General features: G+C 39.7%; 1 protein-coding gene across 1 annotated transcript in view; it reads right to left on the bottom strand.

Moving 5' to 3' along the window:
- gnb1a (guanine nucleotide binding protein (G protein), beta polypeptide 1a) overlaps positions 1-22,485 on the bottom strand; it is a 45,886-nt gene that overhangs the window by 17,292 nt on the left and 6,109 nt on the right. The gene's annotated exons all lie outside the window — the stretch shown is intronic.

The following is a 22,485-nucleotide window of genomic DNA, read 5'->3' on the forward strand; positions in this document are numbered from 1 at the left end:
GCGATTCAAAGTGCTTATGTACAGCCTGCTTTATATGCAGTCTATTTTTAGATAGGTGGTGCATGGCGCACAGGCAATACAAGGGAAGCAGATTTTCCAGTAACTCCTATCAGATCTGCCATCTTAGGTACAATACAGTGAGAAGTGGAAAAGGAAGTGAAATTCAGTTCTATTGAAACCTTCAATGGAGACCACATCAGATCATTTGAAGATCTCTGAATTCTGGTTACTGGCATGTCCAACTGTAAGTATACAATCGGGGGGACCCTCCCTTGTCTGGACAGGAATGGCAAATTGATCCAGAACCCACTGGCTTTACCACAACACAAAATGGCATGCAATCAACACTACACACTTGAGGAGATAAGCAAGTAAAGAACTGACAGTTATTTAAATTTGAATCTTTACAGAGACTTACCCCAGGGTCGGTTTTCCTTACCGAACTAAAATTCAGAAGTCGTCTTTTACAAGACCAAAGTAAGCTAAGACTCACGTAAAGCATTGTAAGCACACAAGTCTAAAACATGCGCTCTGACTATGGACTGCTTTTTTATTGGCAGTTACAAATGAGGAACAGATTTTGTTTTGCACACTGACAGAAACTGACATTATAAAAAGGATGGAACTTGAAGGAGACATGGTGGAGAAACTGTCTGGGTCTGCATGTCACAAAATCACATCCATAGTCCACTGCCCTTTGTGATGAAACACACACTTCTCCAGCACAATTTCCAATGGTAAAGCAAAAGCAAGTCCTTCAAGCTGCTTGTCTTTAAAGGCAGGGTCATTCACTAACGTGCATGGTAATGCCCAATACACATCCATGTACTTAAATGCTCAATAAATTAATATTAACATTATACACACAAATTCACGAAAACAAAAGAAAGACCTATCCCCCAAAAAACACAACAATGTACATATACCATAGTTCACTGAGTTTCCTTGGTAATACATCGTATAAAATACATTACAGTACTGTATTCCAAAACATACTACATACATCAAATTATGTACAAACTTCAGAACAGAGGCCAGTGATAATGGATTATGTCTAGCACGGTCAGTACAAAAACCAAAACCATATTTAGTTCCTTATGTCATTAAGTGTACATTAATCTATAAAACAGAGCTGATAAAAAAATATCCTTATCTAAGCAGCCCTTTAATAAATAATGATTTAATAAACTTAAGATGTTTGTGATAAAGCATACCAGTTCTAAATACACTTACTTTCACTTCTGTAAAACAAAGGCACAATGCAGACAGACACACAAAACAAAATGTAAAAGACAGCAAAAGTAAGCTGTACCTCTTTGAACATTTGTTTATGGATCATCAATAAATCAATTTTAGACATTCTAAATCTTCTCAAACAAAATCTCACACACACTTCTTTTATAGACTCCTCTAAATAAACTTGTATACATGTACATGTGTGCGTTTGTTGCAAGGGTAGCGAGAAACAATTGCAAAACTGGTAATGTTTGCAACAACTAGTCAATCAATTATTCTTGTTGGATGCTGGAATTTACCTTTCAATGCGCGTTTCCCCTCACGATACAAAGTCACTCTTTCCCAACTTACGCAGATATGGAAATGTATATGCAAGAGGGGATATTGCAAAAAAACGGAGTAACTTGCTTGCCTTGCCAGCTTCTCTTGCTAAATTAGCATGCATATCGGTGCATTTCCTGACAGGTATGGCCAAAACACCAGAAAAACAGTTGCAATTTTCAATGTAAATACTACCACTGTCTGTTGAAAAAACATTTATAGATTTCCTTTACATTTATTGGCACCATTTCTATTCCTATTAAGAGTTTTCTTCTAAAATGAAATCTTAGCAATTCTAGGATTGTTCTGAGCTGCTCACTTTTACATCTCTCTTGTATTCATGTTCCTAACCTTTTCCAAATTGAACTATAAAATATGCAAGTGCAGGATAAAGGAAGCCTGCTGAATGCCTAAATTCTTCCCTGCAAGCAGGGATGGATACATTTGAGATAAACAAAATAAAATTAAAATAGGAGAAAAAAAGCAATGACCTAAAACAAGCTCTTCAAACTGGCTTTGTATTGTGCAGTCTGGATTCATTAATGGCTCTAGAGGTTAGCTTCACCAGAACAGGGTCAGTGAAGTCAATAGGACTTTGAATCCATTGACTTTCAATGTGAAGAATGGTCTTTACCTACCCTTGCGGTATGCTTACAAAGTGCAAAAAGAGGTACATTTGAATGATCGGGTGAGGAGTGAGATACTTGCAGCCGTTTATAATTTGTTTTGAGTTATCACTTTTTAAACCCCATGAAGATGAATCTGTACTTTTTAAAACTGACCCTTCGAGGCATGTCTAAGCCAAGGGCTCACAGCACTGAGGGACTGTCAGCGGAGGGTCAGTGTCTGGGGAGGAACAGCCTAGCCCTTACCAAGAGGTAGTGCAGGGTCCTTGTTGACACACTTAAAAGGACAGGCAGATATTAACAAGAACTAAAGGGGATAGGAGATCTGGCTACGTCAGAGGATAGAGAGAGATTAGACTAATGAGACTGATCTGGCAAAGGACATTCAGGAGGAGAGCAGCTAATTAACTCCCATTGAAGGGGAACAGGGTGTGGTAACCTTCAAGGAATTGCAGTAAGCCTCATAAAAATATACATTAAAAATGAAACCAAGGATTCTGCAACTTAATCAAAGCACATTTTGTCACCTGAACATGGGAGTGTTTTCTCCCCAAATGTTTCTCTGCATTTAAACCCAAGATAATGCGAGACATTTGAATTCCACAGTACCAGGAACCTTTAAATCAAAATATACTCTTTACTTTAAAATCAAGACCAGCACCGATTATAGAAAAAAAATTAAAACCTGTTAGGCGCTGCAAATCAGTGGGGAAGTATTGGGGGAGGCCTTCTTCCCACTGGGGATCGACAAATGCCAATACATATTATACTTAAAATAAACAATTACTACAATAACAAACGCATTGCTACAAAAGGGTGCATTACAGTAATGTAAAGTCTGCAGGTGGGGGGTGCTGGTGACCAGTGTTTGAAATCCAGCCTTCTCCCATACTGTGCCATTTATAAATCATGAAACCCCGATTCTAGAGAGACCTTAATAATTAAAGGCCCCTTTCCTCTGTTGCAGCTGCCCATCATATGCTGTAGATGGCTGTGCCATTTTTAACCCCTTCTTGGCCGGGATGCTTGCATGGAGATCAGTCACTGCCCACAACTCAGCACTGCTTCGTGGGGGGAACGCTCTGCACATTGATAAAGCTTTTAAGGAGCTCAAAATTATGATGGAGACACATTGTTAGGTCATATACAGCTCTGAAAAAAATTAAGAGACCACTGCAAAATCATCAGTTTCCCTGGTTTTACTATTTATAGGTATGTGTGTTTGGGTAAAATGAAAATTTTTGGTTTTATTTTATAAACTACTGACATTTCTTCCGAATTCCAAATAAAAATATGAATGGAATGGAATGGAATGGCTGCCATACATGTAGAGATGCTGATTTAAGAAAAAATTACAGTGGTCTCAATTTTTTCCAGAGCTGTATATAGATACTTTAAATGTACATAATTTATATATATATATATATATATATATATATATATATATATATATACACACACACATATACACACATACACACACACACACCTAAAGGATTATTAGGAACACCTGTTCAATTTCTCATTAATGCAATTATCTAACCAACCAATCACATGGCAGTTGCTTCAATGCATTTAGGGGTGTGGTCCTGGTCAAGACAATCTCCTGAACTCCAAACTGAATGTCTGAATGGGAAAGAAAGGTGATTTAAGCAATTTTGAGCGTGGCATGGTTGTTGGTGCCAGACGGGCCGGTCTGAGTATTTCACAATCTGCTCAGTTACTGGGATTTTCACGCACAACCATTTCTAGGGTTTGCAAAGAATGGTGTGAAAAGGGAAAAACATCCAGTATGCGGCAGTCCTGTGGGCGAAAATGCCTTGTTGATGCTAGAGGTCAGAGGAGAATGGGCCGACTGAATCAAGCTGATAGAAGAGCAACTTTGACTGAAATAACCACTCATTACAACCGAGGTATGCAGCAAAGCATTTGTGAAGCCACAACACGTACAACCTTGAGGCGGATGGGCTACAACAGCAGAAGACCCCACCGGGTACCACTCATCTCCACTACAAATAGGAAAAAGAGGCTACAATTTGCACAAGCTCACCAAAATTGGACAGTTGAAGACTGGAAAAATGTTGCCTGGTCTGATGAGTCTCGATTTCTGTTGAGACATTCAAATGCTAGAGTCAGAATTTGGCGTAAACAGAATGAGAACATGGATCCATCATGCCTTGTTACCACTGTGCAGGCTGGTGGTGGTGGTGTAATGGTGTGGGGGATGTTTTCTTGGCACACTTTAGGCCCCTTAGTGCCAATTGGGCATCGTTTAAATGCCACGGCCTACCTGAGCATTGTTTCTGACCATGTCCATCCCTTTATGACCACCATGTACCCATCCTCTGATGGCTACTTCCAGCAGGATAAAGCACCATGTCACAAAGGTCGAATCATTTCAAATTGGTTTCTTGAACATGACAATGAGTTCACTGTACTAAACTGGCCCCCACAGTCACCAGATCTCAACCCAATAGAGCATCTTTGGGATGTGGTGGAACGGGAGCTTCGTGCCCTGGATGTGCATCCCACAAATCTCCATCAACTGCAAGATGCAATCCTATCAATATGGAACAACATTTCTAAAGAATGCTTTCAGCACCTTGTTGAATCAATGCCACGTAGAATTAAGGCAGTTCTGAAGGCGAAAGGGGGTCAAACACAGTATTAGTATGGTGTTCCTAATAATCCTTTAGGTGAGTGTATATATATATATATATATATATATAATCTAAAAACTAAAAGCTAAGATTTTTAGATGTCTACAATCTTCACCTATTTATACTCCAACTGCTCTTAATTTTTTTGTTTGTTTGGGAACCTTTTTCCCCCGCGAACACTGGCTGTGATTAAGTTTCTGTATTAAAAAAAAAAAAAAAAAAAAAATATCATGACCTACATCTCTTGGAAATCCATGTGGCATTACTCTGATGCTGGACAAGTGGAGCAAACAACAGGCTGTGGAAAATTAGAGACTGGTGACTGACACCGCTGTGCTGAGGTGTGATCCACTTTAACAATCTCCTGACTAAGTTCTGATAAAGTGTTTAAAGTAGGGGGTGCGCAGTATATATAGTTTACTATGTTAACCGCATTAGCACATAATGTAGTGCTTCGCTTTGCTATGGAAGTGGACTCCATAACTAAAAAGCAACACATATGTGGAAATGTAGCAGTTCTGAATGTTCTAAAAAGGCTGGTTGTTTCTTCCCCATCATTTAAACTGTATTCCAACATAATAAGCCACTATTTTAATTTTATCCTAATGTAGTTCAGAAAAAGTAGCAGCAATCTCACATTGAAATGTTCTGTTGCAAAGCAATCTTTATGGTGCCTTTAAACAATTACACACTTTGGAGGTTTCATTTTCAACATGTGGGGAGGAAAAAAAAAACTATTCAGACAAAATACAACATTTAATTGAGAAAGCCTAACACTGTTTTGACTTAGATATGCCCCTTTCATTGGCAACCCCCTCCCCATGAACATTAGTATCACAATTTAGCACCTAGAAGAGATTTGTTTTGAAGACTGCCGTGCTGCTTCACCCACTGCCGTGCTGCTATTCCTATCCCTCCCTCTATATATAAGCATGAAGCCACAGTATCAGCCCACAGAACTACAAACAGGAAGCTGTGGCAAGATCTGGGTGTGGTGTATTACTGCACTGAAAGCGTAGGGCTCAGCAGGCACCTAACAGTGAAACAGCCCCTGGTATTATTCCCGCCTCATGGCTGGGCTTCGGTTTCCACATTCCACATCACCGTGAGGACATTCTCGCAGCCACTGGGCCCACACAGCTTCCATGGCCTGCCCACCACAAACATTCAATGTCTCTCGCCACCATCCACTTCTATTTACCGGCCTGCGTTTACCTTACAGAAGAGCAAGCAAAAAAATCTAAAAATCTGTGCAGTACACCCCCCCCCCTCCCCGGACCCTTTGTACCAAACACTAATCAATATTCAATTCCTGGAATAATGCATAGTGGTTTTCAAAGTATATTGCACTGAAAAAGGATTTTTCTTTCCTTCAAACAAAGATTTTAACAAGAACTTAAGTCTACATGAATTCAGTTAATTGTATATAAACTGGTCTCCATATATGAATTTAGGGAAAACCTTTCATAAAATGCTAACCATTACAGTAACAAAAGGCGAACAGCACAACACAAAAGGGAGACATTAACAAAGTGAAAGGATAGCGACAAAGCCAATTTACTGCAACCAGGATTACAGGTGTCCATTACTATTAATGCTCTCTCAGTAAAAGCCTTCCGAGTTCTTCTGGGTAACTCCCATCACACTGGGCTTAAGCTAGCATTTACATAATAAATACTGCAGTGACTGGGCATGCTGTAGGCATGCTTTCCGATACAGGGTGAAATCAAAGCGGTCTACTGTGTTACACTGTTAGATGTCTGTCTTGCATCTAAACATAACTCACAGCTCCACCGTTTCACTCTGCAATATGCATACCCCCAGAGCGAGGCTAGAGATTGCCTCAGAAGTGCAACAAATAATGAAGTGTGAAGGCTATGTTGTTCTTGGGCTTTGACTGAGATTACACGAGAGGCACGGATCTGCAGCTAAAAGGAACATGCCATTACAATGAATAAACACACAGAACTGTTGGTTTTGTTTAGTTTGCATTTCTTAGGTTTTTATCCATTTGGTTTGAAACATCACCTGCCTGAAAGAAGGTATAAGTGTAGAGATGTCCAATGTCAGGAACCAACGCTAGAGCCACACCCCCGTACATTACAATAACATCTCCAATCAATAACAGGAGTAAGAACAAAGACATTCACGCATGTTCTACTGATCGTGTTCTGCAGACTGGACGTCATTCAAAAATGATCTAATCCCACCAGCAGCTTGGCGGACGCACGCAAAAACATGCACCAGAGACACCCTGGCATGGTCACAATGCGGCCAGAGTCTTCACTGGGCCAGAATGCTTCACAGGCGTGGTCTTGTGAAAGGATGGCAAGGCCACAACAGCAGCAATGGTTAAAGTTAAAGTCTCCTCCCGACTGCTGTAAATGGGGACCACTCCTGTCGTGCATGGAGAGCGAGCCATTTCAATGCTTCCCTGTAGCTCTGCTACTGCGGGGGCCTTGGGGGACATTCTCCTAACAAAAACACTCAGCGCAGCCCCCCTGGGGGTGAATGACAAATTAATAAATCTGAACACAAACACCTGCTCAACACCATGGCACTGCAATCAAACACGCATGGCAATTCGAAAACTAAATATGCATTGGATGAAAAAAAATGAACGTTTATACCCCACCCCCATTAAAATAAGACGGATAGAGCTTTATATATGTTAGCCCTTTGATATTTCTGGGCACCATATTGATGCTTTTCTAATGCATTCAGTTCTCCAGAAAACAAAACCCAAGTGAGCCAACAAATCGTAACTGCCTACATGTGTATTTATAAATAAAAAAAAGCCAAGATTTACAGCGTTTGCCTCCAGAACCTGAGCCATAGAACATGGTCACTGCCACAGCAGGCCGCACCAGAGCTGTAAGGGACTGAGCAAAGTTTTTTTGGCATTGCGGGGGTTCGGCCTGCCAAGGTCCCCCTCTACCCCTCCTCTGCTTTCTGAGTGTCACTGCAGGACTGATGCCAGCATTTGAATGGTCTGCCCACATGTAGGAAAATTAAGAGAAAAGAAGCCAAAGGGATACTTCCCTTTCTTTCCTTTCTGCATGCCCTAAATTCTTTGCAGTATTATTCAGACATGAGTAATTTCTCTTTGCAAACACATATGGGTCAGTCTGCTGCTTGCCCAGCACACCACCAGCAGTGTCCTAGTAACCAGTGAAGAGCCCGGAGTGGCTGCTGTCTACCAGTCACAAGAGCACTGACACACAAATGTAAAACAGCCACATCTAAAGGTTTTCACCCATCCTAATAAGAGAGATGTTTAGGTTTGCTGCTGCCCAAACAAACAAGTATGACTGCCTGTAACCAATAGAGCTCAATTAATGGAAAAATCAAATTCCTAGAACCAGTTGCTTTACTGCTGAAAATAAAATTAAGAAAATCTCAACAACCTCAATTTTAATCTTTGAAAAGGATGATATCTGAGCTGCCAGGATCCGATCCATTTTTTTTTTTTTAAGGCCTAGCCACCTCTTCAAACCACAAACCCTGTTTCCCAATCAGACTGTCACTGGGTTATGTAATGGAGAGTGCAAAGGCACAAATAGTCAAAAGATGATGAAACACTTATTTTTTAATGCAACCTGAGGCACAGTGCAGTTTTTCTAAAATACCTATTGTCTTATAAAAGGCCAGTTAACACATCAAAACAACACTAGTGTTCATGAATAAAGGACAGAGAAAAAAAAAAAAAAAAACTGCCTCACTCCTGATAACACATTCAAGAGATCTGTGAGCATCCAGTAGATACAGCCCCATCTCTATACAAGATTGCCCTGCCTCTACTTTGCATCTCTCCAATTTTCAGGCTGAATAGAAAACAGTTTCACAGACAGTTGTCTCCCAGAGGGGGTCGCAGAGCAGAAGAATAAAGCCACACCTAACAATTTCAGCTGAACTCATGACATTTCTATATTGTTTTGCCACCAAAATATACTTGTTATAGAAATAAAGAAAGCAGCAGAAATGGAGATTGAAGCGAGGTAGCTTCAAGCGGTCACATGTTTTGTTAACTCTGCAGAACAACATTCTTTGCCATCCATGCTTTAATTCTGATTAAACACTGGAGCCACAGAGCCCTTTTTGAAAGAAATATGAAAGAAAATGATTTTTGATTAAAAAGACATTGTTCTTGATCGATCTAATGAAAGGAAAAATAAATTCCCTGTGAATTCCTTTGTGCTGGATGAGGTAGTGTGCCATGTTGCTGCCCGATGCAGAACACACTGCCTATATAATATTTAACAGCACTCAAGTCAGGCACATACCCCCTCCATTTGAGTGGATTTACTTAAAATGGCAAACAAAAAGACAAATCTCTAGCTTGAAGGTTCAGCCGACTATAGAACTTCAGTTACATACGCCACATAGTTCATGTATATACCAGTAGTTGATTATATACAAGCCTAATTATACAAAAAACTAAAAACCATATCAAATTAATTTCAAATTTTAATTTCAAATACTATACTGTAGTACATTCTTTTAAATGCATTTTTAACTGCTGTCCAGATTTTAAAAAGTAAGCTTTCACAATGCAAAATTCATCTCACATGTTCACAAAGTTAACTCAGGAAATCAAAATACACATTCTACTTAGTATGCATTTCTCAACCCCTTTTAATTCCTCAGAAACCTTCACACTTCCAGGGTCCGTTTCTTTCTTTCTCTCTTGCTTTTTTTCAATTTCTATGCCCGAAATCCAACGGACAGCCCACACAAGAGCAAACGGGACCAAATATTGAGAAAGAAAGTTGACCAGACACATCCTCATTGCTTCCTCACAAGCCGAGTACCAGATAAATTGCTCTGCTTAGCCCCTGGAAAGGCGGACAGCATTTTTCACTCCTCACAGTAATCCACTGAACACCGGCAATGCGGTACATCTGGGATTGTATCCTGAGATTCCCCAGATGCAGGCGACGTTGTATGCCGGTTTTTAACATTTGCCAATCAGTTTAAAGTGTTAACTGGAAGACCTATACATCTGAGCCATAAGCTTAGCGCTTCCTTAACATTTTCACAAGAAAAGTGGTCTGTAAGAACATTTACGGATTGTACACGTCTTCTTTTTGCTAAGCAATTTTGTGATCAACCCACTTCATTTACTTTCCCCCAAATCAAGTCAAGTATTTAACTGTGATCTGAAATTATTTCCGAATAAATCTTTAAGGTTTAAGGTGTGGCAGCCACAAAGTTTCAGTCCACATATCAACAAGGATTAATTAAGGTATATTAGGGCTTTACTTCAGGTAAACAGGCCACTGTAAATCCTTTAGTATTGCTTGTGTTTGGAATGCTTAAGTGCCCTGAATAAGTCATGCATGTAAATGTGAAGACTGAAACACTAGATCGCAGGGAAGTCACAAAAAGGGTCAAATGAATGGAAAACAGAAGACACAAAGCTGCTTGAAGCCATTTTATTAAAAGCCAGCATTCTGTATTCTTCCACAAAACAACCTTAAAAACCATTGATAAAGCATGTCCTGTCACACTCAGAGTTGTGGTACAGAAAGCAAATTCAATCAGACAGCAAGTTACATATACAAGGACCCCTTTTCAATGGCATCCATTTATAGCTTAATTTTAAAAATGTAAAACCGTACTATATAGTTTTACCTGAACCATGAAAAAAGGGGGGGATGGTAGAGTCAGACTGAAATGGTAAAGTTCCTGTTATGCCTTAACTGTCTTGTTGTGCATTTACACTGTTTGTATCAGAGTACTTATGAATAAACTCCTTAGCATCTGGCCATAACCCAACCCCTTCCGGCTGGACTGGAGTCCCAAATCCCAGGATTAAGATGATCAGGGACGTCTCACTACAGCAAGAGAGTTTTTAGGGCAGAGTCCTAATTTATTTACCCTAAACACTACAAGAGTGCTCCCCCGAGTCAGTGACAGAGCTTCATCAGGAAAGTACTGTAGTTTTAAAATGCATCAGGGGAAAGACACAAATGGTTAGAATCTGCATTACTTTTTTAAAATTATATACAAGAAGTGCGTAAAAAAGCGAGAAATATCCATTAAACACCACAGGTGAGGGGTTCCTCAGTGTGTGCAGGGCGAGATTCGGGCAACCTGTCATTGAGATTACCAGCAGTAACCTGATGTGATTCAGTCTTGAGCTCCCTACCTCGCCCACGAACACTTCCATACTTCAGCAATACTTAACAAGCCACCTAAAGAACTTGATTGATACATTAGCGCTGCTCTAAGGAAATGGCCGGAGATAATGGAGGCTGGAGGCTGAGGGCTGACTCTCCACTTCCTGCTGGAGGAAAGGGGGGCTGGGGGTTAGTTGCTGGATGACAACAGCTTTTTCCTGATCCCAGAGGAAAAACTGTTCTAACTAAAGTGCCTCTAGATTTATTTAAAAACATAATAATAATAAGGGGAGGGTGAAGGAAAATACAATGAAAGCTCTGCAATACTGAGCAAAACCAGCTCAGAACCTTCTTAGTACTCAAGCGCCTACATTTCTCAAAAGATCTGACATCCAAAGCCAGGCTTCACAATTAGAACACATGCAGCTGCTGGATACAATGCATTAGACAGAGAGAGGGAGAGAAAAAGGCTAATTATACTGTTCCTGTACACAATAGGAAAGGGGAATTGCTCCATTTGTATTGTGCTGCTGTGGATGTTAAACATGGCGCTTCAAAATTTTTGCTGAACTCTTGGGAGTTGCAAATTCCAACTTTTTGCGACAGGAAAATCTTTGGAAAATAAAAATGTGTATATATAATATATACCGAACAATTTCTTATGTAGGAAATCCTCCAAAATACATAAACAAACTGGGAAAATCATCAGTAAAATCTGCAATAAATAAATCAAAATAAATGTGTATCAGTTTTTCTATTCAAAAGAAGTTTCTGTGCATACCGAGATGCATGATCATTCTGTGATAATGAAAACACCTGTACAGATCTAACCAATTAGATTAACAATCACAGAAAATGTATTTCACACGTTGCAGGCGCTATTCCAAGTGAAGACTGATTTCATAACTTTTAGAACATCTCCCTAACCGGATGGGAACAAAGCACAGCGGTTTCCTAAGATGGTCTTATAAAAAGTGATTTAAATGTTCTCCAGGTATGCAAATCTCTTTCCTCCCCCAGTTTTCAGTTACAGAAAGTGAAGGCAGTGCAGTAGTGTATGCATTCTAACACATTCAGTCCCTGTGTGTTCCCGTCTTGTAATAAGGCAGCCTGAATCTCCAGTCTATGAGATTCTCAGCGCGTCTTGCACAGGAGTGATGTCATTCAGGGCATACTCACACAGGCAGCTGAGGCCTGTATTCAAGTCTCCACTCAGAAGACTGCAGGAGCAGTACACACAAAACACAGCACCAACACACAGCACATTTATTAAAGGCTTGCAGCACAGCAGTTGAAATTCCCCATAATTATGTACATAACTAATTTCAAATAGCATATGGGCAGCATAAAACTAAAAATAATACCAGTCATGGTACGTTAGCAGACTGTTCAAGTGCCATTGTTTTACATGGGTAACACAAACTGTACACCATTGGTTGTGATCATGACATTAACAAAATAATGTAAATTTCCATGCAGAAGCAGTTTAAGTTCTTCCTTGTTTTCTGCAGCAGTGAGGATCAAACCACAAAATACATAACCTCTTAATAAGGACAAAGCCAGGACAGAGTGTGTGATGATAGGCTAATGACAGATTGAACTGAAGCATCTCTGCTACTAAAAACAAATTTTCACACCATCCAAAAATAGACCCAATTTGCAAGCTGCACACTACTGCAACTACAAAAGCCAACAGACCATACACACAGACAGACACTCACAAACAGATGGACGCACAACCATCTACAACTGGTACTAAATTAACGATCATATATATAAAATGTACAGTAAATTAAAATTAAACTATGAAATCTGAGACAATATAACCATGCAAAACTGTCTGTTTGAAGGGGACAAAAAAGGGCATAACACAAAAGGGATCAGACAGAAATGACACAAATAAAGCCCTAAACTGTAGTGACAGAATAAAGATTATGACTCACTAAATGCAAAGTGCTTATTCCCAGGGCTCCCAGGGCTCTTCGTGTCTCTGGGAGACACGAAGTGAGGAGAAAATTTTCCTTGGTTTGTTGCATCTCTGCCTTTCGAGGAATTAGGCCTGCATGAAAGCTTTGTGATCCAGTGCACTAGCAGAAGGTTATAATGTACAACATGGAAAACCCATTAAGCTGGTGAAATTCCAGCTCTTTTAACAAAATTGAATGAAATCTGGATAAGAAAAAACTGTAATGCACCTCAATTAGGGGTATATGTTCCTAAACCTCTAAGGGGTGGCATATGGGGAGGGGACACATTTTCCACTAGGTTTCTGTAGATAAAGCAAATATAGAGGTGGACTAATATATATATATATATATATATACACACACTCACCTAAAGGATTATTAGGAACACCATACTAATACTGTGTTTGACCCCCTTTCGCCTTCAGAACTGCCTTAATTCTACGTGGCATTGATTCAACAAGGTGCTGAAAGCATTCTTTAGAAATGTTGTCCCATATTGATAGGATTGCATCTTGCAGTTGATGGAGATTTGTGGGATGCACATCCAGGGCACGAAGCTCCCGTTCCACCACATCCCAAAGATGCTCTATTGGGTTGAGATCTGGTGACTGTGGGGGCCAGTTTAGTACAGTGAACTCATTGTCATGTTCAAGAAACCAATTTGAAATGATTCGACCTTTGTGACATGGTGCATTATCCTGCTGGAAGTAGCCATCAGAGGATGGGTACATGGTGGTCATAAAGGGATGGACATGGTCAGAAACAATGCTCAGGTAGGCCGTGGCATTTAAACGATGCCCAATTGGCACTAAGGGGCCTAAAGTGTGCCAAGAAAACATCCCCCACACCATTACACCACCACCACCAGCCTGCACAGTGGTAACAAGGCATGATGGATCCATGTTCTCATTCTGTTTACGCCAAATTCTGACTCTACCATCTGAATGTCTCAACAGAAATCGCGACTCATCAGACCAGGCAACATTTTTCCAGTCTTCAACTGTCCAATTTTGGTGAGCTTGTGCAAATTGTAGCCTCTTTTTCCTATTTGTAGTGGAGATGAGTGGTACCCGGTGGGGTCTTCTGCTGTTGTAGCCCATCCGCCTCAAGGTTGTACGTGTTGTGGCTTCACAAATGCTTTGCTGCATACCTCGGTTTTAACGAGTGGTTATTTCAGTCAAAGTTGCTCTTCTATCAGCTTGAATCAGTCGGCCCATTCTCCTCTGACCTCTAGCATCAACAAGGCATTTTCGCCCACAGGACTGCCGCATACTGGATGTTTTTCCCTTTTCACACCATTCTTTGTAAACCCTACAAATGGTTGTGCGTGAAAATCCCAGTAACTGAGCAGATTGTGAAATACTCAGACCGGCCCGTCTGGCACCAACAACCATGCCACGCTCAAAATTGCTTAAATCACCTTTCTTTCCCATTCAGACATTCAGTTTGGAGTTCAGGAGATTGTCTTGACCAGGACCACACCCCTAAATGCATTGAAGCAACTGCCATGTGATTGGTTGGTTAGATAATTGCATTAATGAGAAATTGAACAGGTGTTCCTAATAATCCTTTAGGTGAGTATATATATATATATAAAAAAAACTTTTTCTATACAGGTAAAGGTTCAGGACTATATTTGACAATATTCAACAAAATACATTTCTTTGAAAGCTACAGGATGAGTTCCAAAACAAAAGTTGACTGTTTAACTATTAATGTTAAGAGGATGGATGGACTTCATGTTTAATGGATCTGCAGCTGAGCTTCATTGCCCAATGCACTCCAGCTGTGTAGCTTTAACGTATCCATTCAAGAAAAGAGATGGCCTGCTGCCCGATTGGTTCAGTGGCAAATCAATGGTCAGATCTGAACAATGACAGTAGAACCCCCCTTGATAAATAAGCATACTCTTTAGGAGCTCCAATGCAGCAGTATATTCTGGAGGACGGCTCTGGAGGGTAAGCAGGCAGTCATTTCACTGGAGACCTGCACTGGCATCATATCAGGATGGTTTTCAGACACTTTTGTGAAACAGGAAAAAGCCATAACCTTTCCTGTTCAAAGAAAACCCTTCACTTCAAATGTCAGCTCTGGCTGGAATGCAGACCTACCGGCACGATCTACATTGAACTACTGAACCCAGTTAACCCTTTGTTCTCCCACATGGAGCTTGCTGTTCCAGGGTGGCTAATGTGGCCCAGGGCACATTATGCAGAGATGCTTTTAAGCTCACAAGAACCCCACTCCATACGTCCCAAAAAAGGACTTCAGGAATTACGAACTCCTGTAAAACTAAATGGAACATCTGCCTTCACAGTATGAAATTGGACTGATTGCCATAAGCCTCAATTCACTAGACTATAAAATCCTTTCCAGGAAGATTTATATTACATATAAATGTTTCTTCTTTTCTATCCCCCTTATATTTTCCTACAGGGGGAAACAAAAGGTTTATTGACACAAGATATTACCACATCAACCTTTGTAATGTCTAGTGAATAGTAACTCCCAAACAAGGTAAGATAGGCACAGAAAAAATACACTGGCAAAAGTATTAAACCATTAGGCCTCTCTCGATGTCTGAATTATCTTCATAGTTTACCTATACATGGATCAAAGTCTACCTTCAGCACAGCAGTTTGTGAGGCAAGCACAATTTAATTTTAATGCTTCATTTCAAGAGCAGGTGTGAGGCCTAAGAAGGTCATTGGTCTAGTCATTTAAAGCAATCTGTGAAGACTTATGGTTAAACCCGGAGACTGGACATAAAATTGGGTTTTGACAGTGAATTTCAAATTTTATATTCAAAACCAGAAAGTAGAATAGTTTTCAAATAAAGTAGGTCGTAATCCAGTAAGAATGAAAGAACTTTACATAAAATAATTAAATTAGTTTTCACTACAGCAAAAACACTCAAGTATAAATCAATTAAAATAAAAGCATGGTCCAATATGTCCATCAAAATAAATGACATCTACATTAACGTATTCTCCGAGTTTCTTTTATTCATTGGTTTCTAAATAATTAGAAAGATACACAGGCAGACCATTAAATCCAAAGAGCGTGCGGTTATCCACTCCAACACTGAAAAGGGAAATCAGTGGGGACAGAGACTACAATTGATATTTGTGAAGATTTCTTTCCAATTTGAACTATCCCATTTTTAGAGGTGTTGTTCTACGTAGCCAAGAAACGTAAAAGCTTGAGAAACATGATCACTACAGTAAAGGAAGAAAGATAATGGTTCCAAGTACAAAAACCTTTCCACTGGCGACTGAAGCCTGATAACTCCAGAGGGACAAAGTATTTCTGTATTCCCACTATCGACAATCGCATTCTATTTTTAAATCTCGACCCTGCTGCCAGAAATACAGTGGCTATGGTGCATACTGTAGGAGGTGCAAAAATACTGCTGTGTATCAATATGCTTCTTTGCAACAAGCAGGAACATCTGCTGGGGCTGGCTCGTTTGTAACGACAGGGCTGTCAGCGAGACAGGCATGCACTGGAATTATGGAAAATGCTCCCCATGTACAAAACAAAAATCCTTAAATGCTTGGCAATTAAATGTCCCTATGTTTTATTTAGAGGGTGTATGCTGGCTTCATATTCGGTACACGCTGTATAGGAGTTCTCAGACAGGATTTGGAGCTGAGATGGCCTTGACCTTGATTCAGTGTTCAATGGAAATGACAGTCCACAAGGATAAGATTAGGTAAATATTAATTAAAAATAAATAAATAAAAACAGACATGCATTTACAGACCACATTGAAGTAACCTGCCAACATGGGTCCAATTGAAAACTGCTTTGCATTAAACAAGCAGAAATCTGCTCATCACAGTTCCTATCAGAAAATAATGCATGTTGCATTGACCTACATAGTATAGGGCAGCATTAAAGGGTGTTAAAATATCATTAAAAATAAATAAGAAGAGAAAAAAAACTCCTTTATGTTAAAGCAGTAAGTTACGCAATTGACTTCAAGTGAGTCAAAACCTGACCGTTGGATGGGGTGTGCAGGTTTTAGCATCCTAAGGTATCATGAGAGGACAATAGTAGAAGTATATTGATAACAAAAAAACAATCAACAAATCAAATTTTCATATACACTAATGTTAGGTCACAAATGAGAAAGAGACCAACTGATTGTAAGATTAAGGCTATACAGAGTCACTAGCAAAAACACACATAAAGTAAGTAAAGTAAAGCATTTCAGCACATTACACTCCAAGACCATGAGTCAGACCCATGTGGAAATCATCTTATTGGAGGTTAAAACAAATGCTTACACATTTACTTCTGTGACCCATACCATGCTTCCTAATGTACATCAGTCAGTGTTTCCAATGGTGCTCTGCACATTGCCGCATCTTTTAAAAACTGTGGAATCACAGCTGACCCCTGAATGTCACCCTACATTTTTTTGAGAGCTGAAGTTACTCATTTGTTCAGCTTGGTTTCATTTTAAAAAATGAAATGCAGATTACCTTCTAATTTACCTTCATAAACAATGTAATGCTATTAGAGAATGCATAAAGCTGGATGAAAAGTAAGCTTTTGAAAAACAGAAGGCAAACCAAGGAATGAGGAGTGTCCCGAGTGACTGCATTTTCAGACTTGTTGAAGGACATTCCAAACCTTCTTGTACGTTTCCAAGGGACAGTCTATGTGGCAGGTAACGCGGACAGCACACTGTGACGCCGTGTTCGGAACAGTGCCCTCAAGTCAAAGGATGGATTTATTTACAGCATAGTCATTGTTTACAATCTGAACAGGCTTTCCCCAGTGTAGTTCTCAGCAATAAAGTGTACAAACAAAGCGTGGTGTTTTGCATATCAGTGGTGTGGCTCTTCACCTGCTTTGCTCAAAATTCCCATTAGAAGCCCAGGATAACATTTGTGTTTATATTTTTAAATGACTTGGACATCTAATACTTAAAACAATGGCCTGGGTGTGCCTTTACATTTGGGTCATTATATTTCCTTGGGTGTAATCCTCTAATCATGTAATACACCCACTAAGCAGGCAAACTGTGTTTCAAAGCACTTTCACTCACTAGCATGGTCATACAGTGCAATTTTTATGGGGAAACATAATGCATCATGTAAATCTTAAGATTGGGGGACCTTTAGTAAAGCCCAAGTGGAGACAACTACACTGTAATGCACTGTTGTGTGCTACTACCCTAAGATACGTGGGTCGCTTTTACTGAACGTGTGGTGAAAGGAACCTGCTGAAGACTCCATTTGCAACCAAAACACAGCAATGTTTACAATACGGGTTATTACAACAATCACAACTGGTCTATTCATTAGCAAAGGTGAGTCATTTATTTGCCTCTTCTTTGTTATTTTTATCTTTTCTCTGTCTAACTCAACCCGTTTCATCTCCAATGCATTTATTGTCACCACTACTTCCCCCATTCCCAGGCAACCCCCCTCCACCATTTACAGACTCGTCTCTGCTGTGTGTATCCACTTACACCTGGCCCACAGGAAACAGGTTACACAGGTAAGGCTCACAGGACATGGTTAATGCTACTTTTAAGGCCACAATGTGTGATAATGGAGGGAATCATTTAGAAATCTAAGCCCACAACTGCTAGATAGCAGAAAATAAATCATACAGAAAGGTCAGAAGCTAACAAGTGTCTCATTCTCTCATTTCAAAAAGAAGGCCCTAAATCTCTTCGTCTTGGTTTGTTTTTTACCCACAGCACTTCTATCAGACTCAAATACCCATGTTGCACATCAGCAATACTGAGTATGCAACATGCTGGAAATGTTAAGCTTGCCTGAAGCTAAAGGCATGACTTTTGCTTTAAATGTAAAACACAGTCCTTTGATAACAAGAATACATTTACTAGCCCCACCTCTTTCACAAAAAAATACTGTAAATAAAATGAGGAATCACATGCTAAAACCTCATTCAGTGCCCTTTGTTGTTTTCTTAGATTCACAGAAATCACTTTTCCAAATTGTTTGGGTATCTTCCATTAAGTGTTCAGGTTTGGACACATTTTTCCCCAAGAGTCAAATTTAAGGCCTTGATGTAAATAGTAAGCAGACGATTGAGGTTTCATATGCAAAACATTATCCATTTGTCACTACATAGCCGAGCGACAGCGTCACTAATACCTCAACTACATTTGCTTTGCGTATTCAAAATGGAGAGTAATATTCTTTTAGCATAGAAACACTGAGGATCCACAGATTTTCATTATGACATTACAGCTCACATAATTTTACCGTTCATATTCACATTTTGAAACCTGATTTCGCTTGATGTAGCTCTAAAGCAGTAACACCAATCTTGGAATGCACACAAGTTCAAATGGTATAGAAGGTCCAGAATCTAAAAAAAAAAAATCTTTGTAATCTAATAAGAGCATTTAAAGTTTACCAGGCCAATATGAATTAAGCTGAGTTCATGTACATAACATTCAAAAGTAGGTGCAAATCACCAGCTGCTGTGCACTGATTTTATGAACAAGAATGCAAAGAACCTAGACCAATCTGAAAAGCCTTTAGACCTTTTAGTTTTATCAACAAAATGTAGGCATTTGAATGCTATGGTTGACAATCTGAAAAGTCCTTTGGAATCGATTTAGTGTGACATCTTACCTATGCAGCCGACAGGAGGTTTGCAACCTAGAAAAAACACAATGGTTGGACTGCAAGTGACAAAGTTATAAATCGCAGTCAGCTGAAAATTCTATACACCTCACCAAGACCAAAATAACCAGGGTATTCCTTTGCTGGAGCACTACAAAGAACTTATGCTGCCCTCCCCTAAGGTAGGCAGAGCTCTAAAACAGACACTACAGAAGGTCTCAGGGTTGAATGCAGACAGCACTGTGAGATCCAGTTTTTCTCGTCTACAACTCTGAATATTACAACTTTCAGGTCATAAGATGAACATTCAGATTCACTGTAGGATTCCAATGTGGTCCTTCACAGTTCCCTGCACACGTTTCCACATGTTTCCACCAGAGTTGGCTAAGGTTTTAGATCTGCATTGAAAATCTTAACTATCAAAACTCGTGAAGACCCTCGCAAGTTTACATATTTCTAGAAAAATGACATTCATTTCACCTCACCAGCCTCAATCACTCTAATTGGGTCTTTTGACTAAGAATAGCATTTAGCACCATAACCAAATATTAATTGTACGAGTGGTATCTATCATAGACACCAAGGTCAGTATCAAATAATACATTTTAATTCAATTAAATAATTAAAAGAAAAAAAATCTAAATTTAATTAGTGAAATTCTTGCATTCCACTATAATAATACTCAAATACAGCATAGAGGTGGACTACTTTATTTGACCAAGACATTGTAATAATGCTTTTATACATAAAAAATTGCCAGGAATATCACTTCATGGTGCACTGGTTCTTAACTTATGCCGGGGTCACACAACACGATTTCTACAATCCGACCCGATTTTGTGAACAGTGGGCACCTCACACTTAACGACTATTTTGCACCGAATTTGTGTCTTTTGTGTCATGAAGGAGCGCACACTACACGATCACTTAAGTACAGGGGAACACACACTACATGACTGATCTGACATCCTTGTCGTGGCGATCTGCGTCACAGCCTCCAAATCTCGCAGAAACACACATGATCCACACAGCGAAAAGGTCAACAAATACGGACGTGCACATGTACAGGTCATGTTTGTGTAGCGCAGATCTGCGCTGCTCCACCAATGGGATCAGAGAATTGCTGCAGTTCTGTGCAAAACTGTGGAAAAAACGTGACCACAAGCCTCTGCTGCTGTTTGTGTTCGTCTGGGCGGACAAACACAAAAAGCATATAGTATTTTAAAATAACGTGCCCCGAAACAACCATTGGTATTTGAAGTATTTTAATAAATACGTATCACAATCTTATTCTCCTGTCATGTTTATTCTTCCGTTTCTTTTCTCTGCTTCAGTCAGCTCTGCTCTCATTGGCTGCTGATCATGTCACCCTCCACGATCGGTGCCGATCGAGTCGAAAATATGAAACGTTTAATAAAATCGTAGGGGCTACGACAAGCTTAGGATCAGATCAGAGGGCAAGCGATTGCATCGCAGCCTGTCTCACACTACACGACCATCGGCAGCGGGGACGCGCCCCGACCAGGCTGATTGTCGTGACGATCAGTGCCGATCTGTCCTGAGGGCCAAATCGGGCTTAAAATCGTGTAATGTGACCCCAGCATTAGTCTTCAATAATCTTCAATGCACTTAGGACTCCACAATTAACTTGAACACCCTCCACTGTCACGGTGTGACCACTAGTCAAAACAGGGTTACCTTTTTGCCTCAGATGGACAGTTCACACTTCAACATGCTAATGGCCTGGATCGTGAAATCTCTTGGACGAGAAAACCCAGAAGCAAAAAGCTACAGAAAAGCAAGGCGCAAGGACCACAGGCACTCCACAAAAGCTGCTATGAGACATCCTATCGTTAATAGAACAGTTTCATTGCAGTATGCTGTGAACATTAAATACAAAAATTACATTCAGCATTTTGGTTAAGTACAACAAAATTGACATTGTAATGTAAAAATAAGACCTTCTGCTATAGTGATTAATATACTGGGTACATGTTAACTGAATCGCCTCTTGTAGAAATAAGCTTTTTTGGGAGTGTATTTTATTGATGTACTTGTTTGAGTGTAGCTTGTTTCACTTCAGGATACATAGCAACCTAATTCAAAGATGACCATTCTTTACTAGAGCCATGCATCTAATTTATAATTAAAAAAATCTAGGCCTTCCAGCAGGGGGGTGGGGGAGTCACCTATTCAAATTAAATCTCCGTCTTGATGGCACACTAACATTTATGTCAGTCTGACATCACTTTAATTGCAGCCTGTTTGTAAAATCTCCCATGGTCTCACTAAAAACACAGCCCTGAAAGAATTTAGCTTAAGGAAATAAAAAAAATATATATGTACAAGCTTAAAGTACAGCTAGGTGCATAAAATACAAAATAACTCTGAAGCTTTAGCAGCATCTATTTTATTCAGTTCAGCCCTACTTTTATGGTGAGTGGTTTATGCTTCTATTTTCCATCTGATCAGTCAATAAAAAAATTGTTTATTTTTTAGCTTCATTCCTGAGATTGGCTGGGGAGTTTCCATGACATGGACATTTTATTTGATCACACCTAGGTCTACAGCTATCCTTACAAAAGAATGCCCAAAACATTGTTTTCTTAATTAAATGAAAAAGGTATAACTAATATGAAACTGCAACATTAACACTCCATTAAAGTATGATACTAGCTTAAAAAACAACCGATAAAGCATGAATCCCACAGAAATAAGATCATATACTGCAAAGGTCTACAATGATTGGCCACTTAAAAGCCTATAAAATAATTAAAATGTTAAAACTAGCAGGGGTCCCAACGGCACTAAACTAGCCTGGTGGTTTAATACACATTCATTTTCTTCAAAGACCTTACAGGTTAAGAAATGTGAAGTTAAGTCTGTCTACCTATAATCTCGCCACATTCAAACATTGTACTTTTAATCCGTGAACC

This window comes from Amia ocellicauda, chromosome 18 (genome assembly GCF_036373705.1).
Source record: "Amia ocellicauda isolate fAmiCal2 chromosome 18, fAmiCal2.hap1, whole genome shotgun sequence".
Lineage (NCBI taxonomy): Eukaryota > Metazoa > Chordata > Actinopteri > Amiiformes > Amiidae > Amia > Amia ocellicauda.